At 38.9% G+C, this 13,356-nt stretch overlaps 1 protein-coding gene across 5 annotated transcripts in view; it reads left to right on the top strand.

Annotated features, from left to right (window-relative positions):
- Positions 1-277: 277 nt before the first annotated feature.
- hdac4 (histone deacetylase 4) overlaps positions 278-13,356 on the top strand; it is a 165,994-nt gene continuing 152,915 nt past the window's right edge. For 3 of the 5 annotated variants that reach the window (XM_060876831.1, XM_060876829.1, XM_060876835.1), the window contains exon 1: positions 278-430. The gene's annotated coding sequence lies outside the window, so the exon portion shown is untranslated. Of the gene's footprint in view, positions 431-10,472; positions 10,656-13,356 lie in introns of all 5 variants that reach the window. The other 2 variants (XM_060876830.1, XM_060876836.1) reach the window with 2 other exon arrangements.

Here is a 13,356-nt window from a genome sequence, read left to right as displayed (position 1 = left end):
TTCTCTCTCTCTCTCTCTCTCTCTCTCTCTCTTTCTCACTTTCTTCTTTTTCGTCTCTCTCTCTCTCTCTCTCTCTCTCTCTCTCTCTCTCTTTCTCACTTTCACTCTGTATCACTTTCTTCTTTTTCCTCTCTCTCTCTCTCTCTCTCTTTCTCACTTTCACTCTGTATCACTTTCTTCTTTTTCCTCTCTCTCTCTCTCTCTCTCTCTCTCTCTCTCTCTGCGCCACAGGGCTGCACGCACTCCATAAGCCCCGCCCCTTCACAGACCCCGCCTCCCGGAGGAAACGCGGTGACGCATCACGTGATCAGTTCCTCCACAATCCAGTATGGCGGAATCTGTCCGCGGGTGAATCCTTTCGCTCGGACGGAAATTAAAGTACGTCGCTTTGGCGCGTAGTGAAGAAACGGCTGCCTGCGGAGGAGACAAGGTGAGAGGGGATTTCTACTCGAACTCATTTGTGCTGTAAAATGCTGTAACTGTGTGAAAGCGAGGGTTGAATAGTTACCGAATGGCGCCGGCGCGAGCGGAAACAATCATAACAACAATGTATCAGAGCTGCGTGTTAAAGCGCGCTGTCGGAGCTGCAGCTGGAAACTTCAACCTTCTGCTACACACAGCGTTAATCTCCTGTTTCATCTGTTATTACAACTATAACGTGCTCATTAAAGTGACTCAAGTTTCAGCCCAGAATCTCTCATAATCATAATAATCATAATCATAATAATATAAATAATAACAGTAATAATAATCATAATAAACAATAATAATATCAATATTAATAATAATATAAATAATAATAATATAAATAATAATAATAATATCAATACTAGATATACGATCTTACTGTAAGTTTCTTAAACAGAAGACAAATGATTGCTATCAATGTATGTATAGTGAATCATTTTAGAAATAATAATAATAAAAAACCTTAAGTCTAAACCCTGTATAGGAGCTCAGTCCAAAATAGTCAGAATCTAATCTAATAATAAAAAAAAAATCAGTGATTTATTTATTATAAGGAACATTTAAAAATGATTGTTACATTTGAAAGTACTACTTCATATTTTACTATGACTATTTTTGTTGTTAGGTTTGTTTATTTGTTTGGTTGTTTGAGTCTCAGCATGTTATAGTTTTTTCATCCCATACAAAAATCTTATCTATTCTTGTCCACTAGGAAAATAATTTTGAATGGTATATCCTTTCTCTGTGATTTGTTTTGCGCATTTCAATATGCATTTTCTTTATGTTTAAAGCGAATACATTTAAAGTCCACCGGTGCACAAAAATATCCAAATATACAAATTTTTTTCATGGTATGAAAACAAACAAACAGAACAAAACAAATGAGCAAACGAACGCATGTCCTGTTAAATTCTATTCTACTATACGCATCTTTGCACCAACATTGTTGTCGTTCTACTTGTTTAATTTTTGATTATTCATAGTTGAATAATACATAAACATAAACATGCCAAAAAAAGTTTACAAAAAAAAAGATGAATCTTTAAAGTTCATACACAAGAAAAAAACCCATCACAGGTTGCATCAATGACTTCAGTGTCTTTATTTATGTTACTTTGAATTCAGAAATGTTGTAATGCATGCATACATAAATACATACATAGAATACATACATGTCTGCGGATAGACGTGTGCCTTTTGGATGTAATGCTTGGAATGTTCTTGTTCATGTTGCATCACTGCTTAGCTGGGATTATGTAGCAGATTATATAACCCTATGGCAGATATGTTGGAGACAGTATCACTATACACCGTGTACACGCTCCTGCTGCTTCCTCAGCTTATACATCGTTGTGAAACCAGTTTTCGGATTCGACTTTAGACTGAATTTGTCTTTTTTTTTTAAATAGCTTTAACCGCTGCTAAACGCCATCGCAAGCCGCAGGATAGGAATCTGGTTATAAATTGTACTCTATCAAGTTAAATGCCATTTGTTTTCCCATGTCTTGTTGACTGTTAAATCAGCATTTGGGCTGTGGTGCAGCAAGCTAAGGTTAGTGGTTATATTAAAGGATTACAAACACACAGTTGCTGCCATATCAGGGGAGATAAGATGAGAGCTAGCAATATAGATAGGTCTTTGTACCGAAAACTCTTGCAAAATTGAGTAATCATGAATGACTGTTAATTTAGTCATAGAAGCAGCAAACAGTTTTGCACTCCGAAGTGCTGAGGCATTAACAGGCCATGTCGCCGTCAGCGGTTGATAGTAATTAGAAGTTTGCAATAATTTAGAGTAATGCAGGTTAGTCATTACATATGAACTCAGTACATATGACATCTCATGCCTTCAATTGTGTTTTTTTTTTTTTTTTTAGAAACGTGAATGCCAGAGAAAGATTTTGTTTGTTTTTGGACATCATGCATGTCTTTACATATACAGGGTTATACAGCATATCTGTGATGCGAGGAATTCACCCATAGAAGCAGATTAGCTCATACGCTGAGCTGCTGTTGTGAAGAGATGTTTTTGAAAGATTTAGCACAGTTTGTTCTTGGTACATTAAGTGCAGTCTTTTAGTGCATTTCTTTCATTAGAAATTTTAAAAAATTAGCCATTAAATGCTCCCAGTCTACATTAAATAGGCAAAATATTATTGCACATATTTACATAATGGTCCTATTATTTGACTAGACGGATTATGGTCGAAGGAGGTCAGTGAAATTTATTTTACAGTAAAAAATGTATTTTATATATTTTAAAATAAAGTGGCCCTTGGCTGCGAAACATTCAAGAACCCTTGATCTTAATAAGCTAACAGCTATTACAGAGGATAAAATCTAGCACAGGAGTGTCGAAGCTAGACTTAGTTAATTTTACCAGGCTTTAGCAGATGAAGGTATGCAGTCCTAGATCAGCATTTCTACTGTAAATTTACTGTAAATTTATTTTCCAAAGCAGGTATAGGAGTGCAGATTAATACTCCGGGTGTGTAATCGGAGCCGGTCGGAAGCTGGCCCATTCACATTCCACTTCCCAAGGTCCGGCCCGCAGTCCTTGTAAATTCCAGGCCTTAGAGGAAGAAGGTCGAGGCAGCTTTCTGAGAACTTGGCATAAGGAAAGAGCAGCATGGATCATGAGGAGCGACCCGGCCTTGCGCATGTGACTGCCTAATCAGCCTTTAAGCTCTTGCTTTTTATAGGCCTGAATAACAATTTACAACAGTTTCGAGGACCGTGCTAATCAGTTCTGCTCCTCAGGGTGGATCATGATTCATGGCTCTTGCCAGATTTGGCTTTCTGTTGTACTTAGAGCAGAGAGAAAGAAAGAAAGAAAGAAAGAAAGAGAGAAAGAAAGAAAGAAGATGCATGCTGTTCAAGCAGGAGAACCTGGATGCTGGTTTGCATAGTGAAACCAGAAGTGGTGCAGGAGAACGTTTGGGAGCAGTGAGGATCTAAAAGTAGGAATTTGCTGCCTCTGCTTGAGGAAATGATTATTAGTGTCCCTTGGCTTTTTTATGCCTCTTGGCCAGAGTCGATTGGTAACGAATTACCGCGTGAAATCGGACCGAATCTGGAAGTGAACCTGTTACGTGACGTTTAATCGTCTGATAGACATTTAAAATCTGGTGCAGTGAGTGTGTCGTAGTGCATAATTTTAGTGCGCTGTTGTGCTCTCACAATTTGGCCCGGGTCTCGCAGTTATTGGCAACCAACAGCAGACAGACACTTGCCTCAGCCTGCAACAATGAAGTGCTTTGTTTGTTTGGTTTGTTTGCGTATCAAACTGAACAGACAGTAGCTAATGTTCTATGACCAGCATTTTGCCTGCCATGTAGGTGACATGACGCAGCACCGTCTAGTCATGTACGCAAGTCTCTTCTGGGATTAGTTGAACTCAATGCAGTGTCTCTGTCCTTGGTTTTTTTGTTTTTTTTTACTATAAAAATACTAATTCTTCTTAAAGCATATTATTCAGTAACTAGAATGAATTATTCAGTATCTACAGTGGACTTCAGTGTAAAAGGTATGTAGCTACTACAAGCTGAGGAAAGTAAGAGCTGCTGATGGACCTGGAGTGATAAGTAAACCCTTCTTCTCTAGACAACTGAGATATGGCGTGATGCTTGAAAACAATGTGCAAGTTACGAAGTTCTCAGAAACGTGACAAAAAGTGGCCTTTTGTGTAAGTTTCGGATGCGAACAAGTGGTTCATGCTGTGTTCGCACTGTATCCATACCACTACTCTTACCTCCTCTAGCTAGCATTAACGAAATAGACTAGCTTAGGATCTAGATTCGAGTGATTTATTTCTGATACAGATGAAGTTGGGAAGTCGTAATTAAAATGTGCTCATGTGTGCTTATCTCAAGTCACTTTGGTCGGAGCAAGATGAAGGTGTAGCTACTCTTAATTAACTACAGAAATAAAGAGAGGGTTTTTTTTGTCTCTGCTTCTAGAAATTAACACAATTACCGAGACAAGTAAAGATTCAGTTTCAGCAAACTGATCCTCAAATACAGACATTGCATCTATTCATTTGATCTTTTCCTTTTGACACGCCCCCTAACGTGGAAACTCGGTGCTCAAAGAAAATCCCACTCGTAATTACAACTTTGTGGCTGTGTCGTAAATCCGATCTTTCCGACATGACTCGAATGCAGGGTAATTAAAGTGATAAGAAGGCCTGCATTGTAACTTGGGAAACCGAGCACCGTTAGAAGCCGAGCTGCTCGCGCGGGTCGACTGTATGAGTTCAAAGAAAGGTCACATCAATGCTGACACGCAAATATTATAATGCAGCACCGGAACGTTACTCTCTTTTTTTTTTTTTTGCTGCACTATTTTGTACCTCTACTTATGAGTCGTTTTGTCCCCAGCGCTCAGTCCGCCATGTAGGTTATTTTGTCTTGCTTCCCAACTCGTGTACTGAAGGTAAAAGTTGCTAGTTGTCATTCAGTGACTTAATAAAAAGCTGAACTTCTAACATTCTGCTTGTATTATGAAATATTTGATTTATTCACAAATCTATTTTTTAATTTATGTATTTTTTGTTTTTGTTTGTTTTTTAATTGGCCTTTTTTCTGGATCCCAGCCATTTTCTCACTAACTTGCATCAGCTACCTATGGAGGATGATGAACACTTAAAGAACACGTGTTTGCTCTGAGGCTTGTTAAGACAGACAGGGTTTTAGATCTGCTGCTCATGCTGCATCACACACCAGTGTAACACACTCAGAGGAAAGAGCTATCCATGAATGAGCTTACACATACCTCCCATTGGCTACTGTCACTGTGATTGACAGGAGAGAGTAAGAATACCCCTCCCACTCACCCAGAGAGGACAGCAAGTGTTGGGTTATTTTTTTCGAAACTGCGACATGGAAAACTCTCTTCTGTTGTTCCACTTTCCAGTTAATAGAAGACAATTTAACACTCAATGTTTTAAAAAAAAAAAATGAATAGAATTTGTAAATGCTAATTATAAATCCATCCTGGAGTTTTTTTTTCTTTTGGTAGTGGTTGATTTTGCTGCATCTCTTTTGCAAAAGTGTTTGCTTGTTCATTTTTTTTTTTTTTTTTTTTTAGAGAAAACTATTTAAATTGGTGAAATTACAAGGCCCCTCCTACCAGTTGAAAGACATATGAGATGACTTTCTATGATAGCTGTACTCATGTTCTTCACATATGAAAGAGTTTTGGCTGAACGCACATTGTGGTGTCATACAACAATTGTCTTGGCTCAAATCTGCAGAAAAGATCAAATGTGTGTGTTTTTTTTTAAAAAAAAAAACAAAAAAAACCACCCTCTGAAATCTCAGAGCTACCGACTAGCAACATTATTCATTTATGGCATTTGGTAGTCGCCCTTATCCAGAGAGACTTGCATTATCTCAGTTTATACAACTGAGCAAGTATATAAAGGCCATACTAAGGGTTCCAGCAGTGGCAGCTTGATTGACCTGGAATACGAACTCATGACCTTCTGATCAAAAGTCCAACGCCTTAAACTCTAATCTATCGCATGAAATATATCTGTTTGAAAATTGGCTTTAATAATAATATAAAGTTATAGAGCAGCACTAATCATAGCACCATTCATTCACAGTAAAGGTGACAGGAATGTCGTAGCCTAATGGTTAAGGTCTTGGTCTGGTGTTTGGAAGGTTGTGAGTTTGAATCCCAGGCCCCTGCCACTGCTGGGCCCCTGAGTGAGGCCCATAACACTCAATTGCTCTATTGTTATAAAAATGAGAACATGTAAGTGGCTTTGTATTACGGCTCAAAATGCCGTAAATGTACTAAATGGAAATGTGATGGAAATTGTTGAAACTCGTTAACAGAAAGTTACACAGCATGTCAGGTCGTAAAAGATATTAAGATGCATCTTATTTCCAGAGCGTATTTGTATTTTGTAGAACTTGCCTGACTTCTCCTCAGCTCCAAAGTTTCTGAAGTTCATATCTAACGCTGGATCGCTTGTTGATTTCTGGTTTTGTCGTGTCGATTTCGAAGCCCGATAACAGTAATGCGATAACTGATTAGTTTTTAGCTAAGAACAGAATCCTGTCAGGTTTGCGGGTTAACTTTCTGGCCAAGCGGAGAGGATTTTTGTAGACTCTGTAATTATGTTGTCGATGTCTGAGCATGGTCAGAAGTTAGATACATAATAATAGCTTGCAATTGTTTCTGACATTTTCTTACGTTTAGGGAACCATCCATTACGGAAAGAACACGATTAATACATAACCGCTTTGTTTCATTAAATGCCAAAGGATTTAAATGTCATGCTTAAAATGTTTGAAAAAATAAATAAAAAGTAAAAAGAACGAAATGCCGCACCCACACAGTGCTTCCAAGATTATCAGGGCCTAGTTGATGACATAAGTCTGAAACAGAGACAAAAGAGAGAGACAGCAATGATTGCGCAGCTCAGACCTGCCAGCCAGGCCTAGTGCATGCTGGGCACTCACCTCATTTCCTGCTCTGTGTGTATCTGAAAATAGCCTGCTCCGGTGGAAACACAGCCGTGTGGGCTCTCTGTCTGCGGTAAGACACCCGGCAACTCCTTAATGGAGTGCTGCTTCACGTGCAGCTTGACTCATTCTTACACACACACACACACCGAGGCAGCGCATGTTGTTTATTGCTTTCAGGCAGAACGTAAAAGTTTCTTGGCCTGTCGTTTTTCCGTGTCAGCACTGCACTCGTGTTGTTTAGTTGAGGTTGGTAGTTGTGGGTTCTTTAACAGAGGTGAAAAAAAAGCCTCCTAGAGTAACAGGATAAATGTCTCTACTTGGTGAGACTAACAGCAACCACAAAACGATGTCTTAAGTGTCGGCCAACCAGCGCACTGACATTCCATAATGAAAGGTTTGGCCGCCGCAGCTCGGGAATTCACCACGCAAGTGGAAACATTTCTGAAAGCAGTGCATATAGCAGTGAAAAGCGTTGACCTTGTTAGTTCTGGATGTAGAAATCCGCGACTGGAGGCTGCACCGGATTCCACTTCAGCTCCGTCTTCTCGGGTGTTGTGCAACTTTGTACTTTTTATGGAATGTGACACAAAGCGCTCGTAGCTGGGCCGAGGGAACGGTTTGAAAGGTCAGAGGATGATCTGAGTTCATCTAGTCATTCATAATCATTTGGAGAGGTTGCACACCGACATTGATCTCTTTAAAGAGAACAGTAAGAACCATTAAGCCTGATAGATCACTAGGGTGGGAAATAATTCATTTTAATCAGCATAGATAGATTCAGAGGGATTTAAAAAAGAAATCGGGCATTTATCTTAGGCGTCTTTGGGAACAGATGTTGTTAAAAATGATAAATACCCCGATAACGGTGTTGGGAGGAAAAAGGGGGCTTTTCTGGCTTTAGAGCTTATCACAGTCATTGAGCTTGGGCCTTGCTGTGTCCTTTCCTCCCTCTAGAGAAGTGCCTTGAACAACAGAGAAGGCTGGATTAGCACGTTTCAGCACTTCCTGTAGCTGTTGAGCTGATCTCCAGTCTGTTCCCCAGACATGATCAGGTCTAATAGGCATCCTGTACATATGCATTCAGACAGGCTTGGATACATTGAACTCACCGGTGTCTGTGTTTGACTTGGAGAGGTGAGGTGGAGGTGAGAGAGAGAGAGAGAGAGAGAGAGAGAGAGAGAGAGAGACTCTCACCACTCCCCCACATGACCCGTGCTTAAAGTCGACAGATGCTTGTCCGACTTTCGGCAGTTTCATTTTCACATCGTGTCCCCCTTTTTGGCACACATTTTCCTCAGTTCAAGTTTGTTTTTAGCTGCTTGAATCCCACATCGAGGTATTTATAGTGAGTTAGCTGGGAGGGAGGGAGGGAGAGAGAGAGAGAGAGAGAGAGAGAGAGAGCGAGAGAGAGAAAAGTTCTAAAGTTGAAGAGCATTTTTATAATTAATTCAGTAAGTGGAAAAGTGAAACGATTAGTTCTCCCATTTTGTTCATTGTATCCTTGTGTGTTAGGAGATGTTAATTCACACACACGCAGCATACAGATTGTTTAATCAAAACGGAGATGATTTTATATTTTTCATATTGTCCAGCCTATTGCATGAACTTGGACAGAAGGAGCATACTCTGTCCACCCTGTCAATCACAGAGACACTAACCGATGATTGGCATCTGAGCTCATGTATGCGGAAGAGGGAGAACAGCGCTTTGCTTAGAATACGTGGAATCGGCCAGTTACTAAATTGAGAGAAAATGGGGTGAATAATAAATTAAGCCTTTCAGAGTATTAATCAGAAGTGTGTCATCCACTTGAGGGTTAGTACTCAACTGTAAGCTGACTGCAGAGAAACAACACTGCAGCTATGGGAGGGTTCATTGTGGCAGTCGTTTAAAAAACGTAAATGAGGTACAGTGCTAACATGGCTAGGTGAAGCTGAAACCCAAGTGCTACACATTTGGATAATGACTAGAACATTATTACTAGTTGTTTTAGTTGAAATGTCTTTTCTGTTGGAAATAAGCGCCTTGCACTGAGTCTTTGTTTCGGTATACAGTTACAGTGATTTGTTTAACACTTCTTAACACGTAATTTTATAACTACTGTAAATAATTCATTGACTACTATAAATAATTCAGTGTCTGCTCTATATGATTCAGTGACTACTGTAAATGATTCAGTGTCTCCTATATATGATTCAGTGACTACTGTAAGTGATTCAGTGACTATTATAAAGACTCTTATAAATGATTCACTGACTATTATAAACGGATAACTGAGCACTATATGATTCAGCAACTGCTATAAACGATTCAGTGATTACTATAAATGATTCAGTGACTTCTATATATGATTGACTGACTACTGTAAAGATTCTGTGACTACTATAAAGACTGCTATAAGTGATTCACTCTCTGTTATAAATGGTTCACTGATTCCTGACTTCTATATATGGTTCAGGGAGTACAGTATGATTCATCGACTACTATAAACGATTCAATGACTACCATAAATGAATCAGTGACTACTATAGAGTACTATAGAGTTACTACTATAAATACTTCACTGACTATTATAAATGGTTCGCTGATTCGCTGACTACTATATATGATTCAGTGACTGTAAATAACACAGTAACTACTGTAAATAATTCCCTGTAACTACTATACAAGATTGAGTAACTACTTTATGTAAGTCAGTAACTACTACAAATTATTCACTGACTATTATAGATGAGTCAGTACTTGATAAATGATTCTCTAACTGCTGTAAATGATTCACTAACTACAGTGAAGATGGTGAAGAGGTATGTAGTTACAAGAGTTTGGAATGTAAGTCTGGAGCTATTGACAGATAGCTGAGAGTTTAAGGGGTTAAAGGGCAAAATCAGTTTGCTGTGTGTGTTTTTCTTACACATGGGGGGTCAGCTGGATCTATGCAGGAAGAGCTGTATGGATGAAATAGCTGGAATAGTGAAGGGGTGTCGGGCGGTTGTATGTGCAAGAGTTCTTACACATGGAAATCTCTTTATAGAATGTGTGTGTGATTTTACTATTGATTTGCACCAAGTTTATCTAAATACACACTCATTAGGTATGAAAGTAACAATATTACTAGCATTAAGGTGTGTTGTCCTTCCTTTGGGTTGCGGTTTCTAGTCACGGTGTGTGTGTGATGTCAGAAAGTTTGTTCAGGTCAAAAGTGCACCACTGCTAGCTCTATCTCTCAGAGACACACATACACACCGGTCAGGTTTGACTTAGAGCAAGATATCTGATTATTCAAAAAAAAAAAAACAGCTTTTAAGGCAGATTTTTTGCAAATCAGCAGCAACGGATGGCATGATTTCAATCTAATAATCAGATGAAAATTGCTGAAAATCTTGGAGAGCTTAAAAAGTAGTGGTGGCCTTGCATTCTTTAACAGCTCTTTTGTTATGACAACAGCACAAAATAATAGCAGTATTGTTTCGCTTATCCGTCTCTGAATAATTTTATTTATAACTTCCCAAAATATTTCCTATACAGATACAGGCGTTTTCTTGACTGAGCATGTCTAATCGCTGGTTGGTGCGATCAGAGTGCAGTTGGGTTTGATGGCAAGCGCTAATGCAGTAGGAGTAAGCTGACTCCAGCACATCTAATCCACACCACCTGGCCTCAGTGAACAGCCAGAGGTCTGCCGAGCCAGAGATTCTGTTCCCCCCGTCTGTAAGTCACCAGAGATGCTTTTCTCCAAACCCACCAGCTTAACTCAGTATTACTGAATTCCTCATCTTCCTCATGCTGGTGCTGAAATGGACTTGATTGGGATGTGTTACTCTGAGCATCACAATTTCAATATATGCCATTCGAATTCATTTATAATATCATTCGTTACTTCACACTTAGAGTTAAACAACGTCGAATGCGCACTTCCTCACTTTTGAGATACTTTTCCATACTGATGGGCGTGGTCTCTTTGAGGATGACCCCGCCCTCATTATACACAATTTATGAGGTTTAACTGAACAGAATTTTTGGCACGGATGAAAATGCTACAGCTTTCACCGTAATGCTTACTCATATGCTACGGCTTTCACCCTCACCACATCTCAAACCAGTTGAACAGATCTTGGAGCGATGGGATAAATAGCAGCTAAGAGGATATATTTTTTCGTGAGAATGGTCTCTCCGGTATAGCTCCACCAAAGTGATGACACTTTTTTTTATTTTTTTTTTTTGCTGTTTCTCCTTAAAATCATCTATGACTGGATTAGCCAAGAGATTTTGTCAGATTGGGTGCCCTGCGATGGGTTGGCACTCCGTCCAGGGTGTATCCTGCCTTGATGCCCGATGACGCCTGAGATAGGCACAGGCTCCCCGTGACCCGAGGTAGTTCGGATAAGCGGTAGAAGATGAATGAATGAATTTTGTCAGATTGGTGTTAAAAGTAAGGGTTATACAGAAAAGAACCTAAACTGTGATTAATAAGGTTGTATATACCAAAGGATCAGGAAAGCCCATTCAAAAGTAAACAGCTTGGACAAAAGTTTTTGGACACCTGACCATCATCCCCGTGACCCTAAGCTTTTTGAGCTTTCCATTCCAGATTTAATTCCTGTTTGCTGTAATAATAGCTAAAGGCTTCCCAGTGGATTTTAGAGCGCAGCTGTTGGGAATTCTGCTCATTCAACCACAAAAGCATTAGCGAGGTCAGGTCAGGTGAGGCGTTCAGTGGGGTTGAGGTCAGGGCTCTGTTCAGGACACTCGAGTTCTTCCAGTCCAAACTTAACAAACCATGTCTTTCAGATGTTGACTAGTTGAATAGTATCGTATTAGATTAGCAGAAAATTGGGATAACGGATCAACTTCAGAGTCGATTGGCTTCTGTTCTTTATAGTCGGTTGAGCCGCTCTGGCCTGTTTTTCTTGCTTTAACCTGAAAATGACTGAAATGAATCATGAGTTTACTTTTAATTGGGTGGAAAATTAAACCTATAGCTTTCAAGTCAAGCAGCCCACATGCCTCCTCTGTCCGAGTGTGTGTTCTATATAGACGTGTTGGTAGGGAGGGCTGTTTGCTTTCATTAGAGTGGATGATTGCTTCCTCTCAACACGCGCACACACACACACACACACACACACACACACACACACACACAGGCTTTACTGTTGAATGAGTCCTTAATAAGTGTTTGTTGAAGTATGGTAAAGCATACACCCCGTCCACTGAGGCAGTGTGAGGACTCGGAGCATGTAATTATTCTGCTGGCAAATTCATACGTTCAAGGACCTACTGCATACTGTAATCTAATTAAATCCTACCTCTTATGTTTAGGTTTACGACGTGTCAGTGGAGAAGGAAATGAAATAGTAACTTGCAGAATGATTTCCACTGTGGAACTCAAAGTGAACATATACACTATATTGTTGGTAGCATTGTTTTCTTATAAATCCTGTCCAGAGTGAGAGTTTCTGCAGCTGGCTGCTTGGATTTTTGGAGCATTTCATTAGTGAGACAGAACTTGTTTATTATATGTGTAATTATAAGGGTTTGTTGGGCAAATTATCTGCCTAATCTCTAAAGAGGTAATCCTCATCAATAATTCATCATGGCAGAGGTGCTTTATATGTAAATTCTCAAAATGATGCCTGAGTCATGTCATTTGGTACGAAGTTAAATAAACTTTTTTTAAATATATTTTTTTACAAGTCTGCATGTTTTGCATAATGGATGGATAATGGTTAATTTTGGGGCAAAATTCAGATTGGCTGAGCTGTGTTTGTATAAATTTTTTTTTTTAAATACTCAGTATATTACTTGCATCATAGTAAAGTATTGAACTAAATGCTCTAGTTTTAAATCAGTAAAACTCTTAAACTTAAGTTATTGTTCCGTCTGTAAAACACCCTAATGTTTGCCTTCTATGTTAAAATAGTTTATAAATTAATTTGAATTATTTTTGCACTATTTAACTTAATTGAAACTGTTGTGTATATACAACATATATTATTTATAATCATTATATATGGTTTAGTTTCATATACAAGCAATAAATACCCCCCACCCTCCACCCCACCCTTTTTTATGGTTGCCTAGCAACCAAACCTTACTGTTAACTGGGTAGATTGTGTGACAAAAGAATTGTTTATTTGCGAATATTATTAATAACGAGTTTAATTATTTACCATCTTTTACAAAAGCAGTAAGCAACGAGAACATTGATCGCAAACCTGTGTGGAAACTCACACTGTCTCACTCTTACCGTCTTATTGTTTTATTAGTATGCTACATATTGATTTCTGTAATTAAGACCGTTATTACAAATCATTTTATTGTTACCTTTTTTTTTTACCATTTGAAAGCCATTAACATCCATATCAGTCCGATTAATTTGATAAGTATTTTCACCTGTACTGCTATAAATACT

Source organism: Tachysurus vachellii, chromosome 8, assembly GCF_030014155.1.
Source record: "Tachysurus vachellii isolate PV-2020 chromosome 8, HZAU_Pvac_v1, whole genome shotgun sequence".
NCBI lineage: Eukaryota > Metazoa > Chordata > Actinopteri > Siluriformes > Bagridae > Tachysurus > Tachysurus vachellii.
Note: the sequence above shows the minus strand (reverse complement) of the source record. Positions and strands in the feature narration are given on the sequence as shown.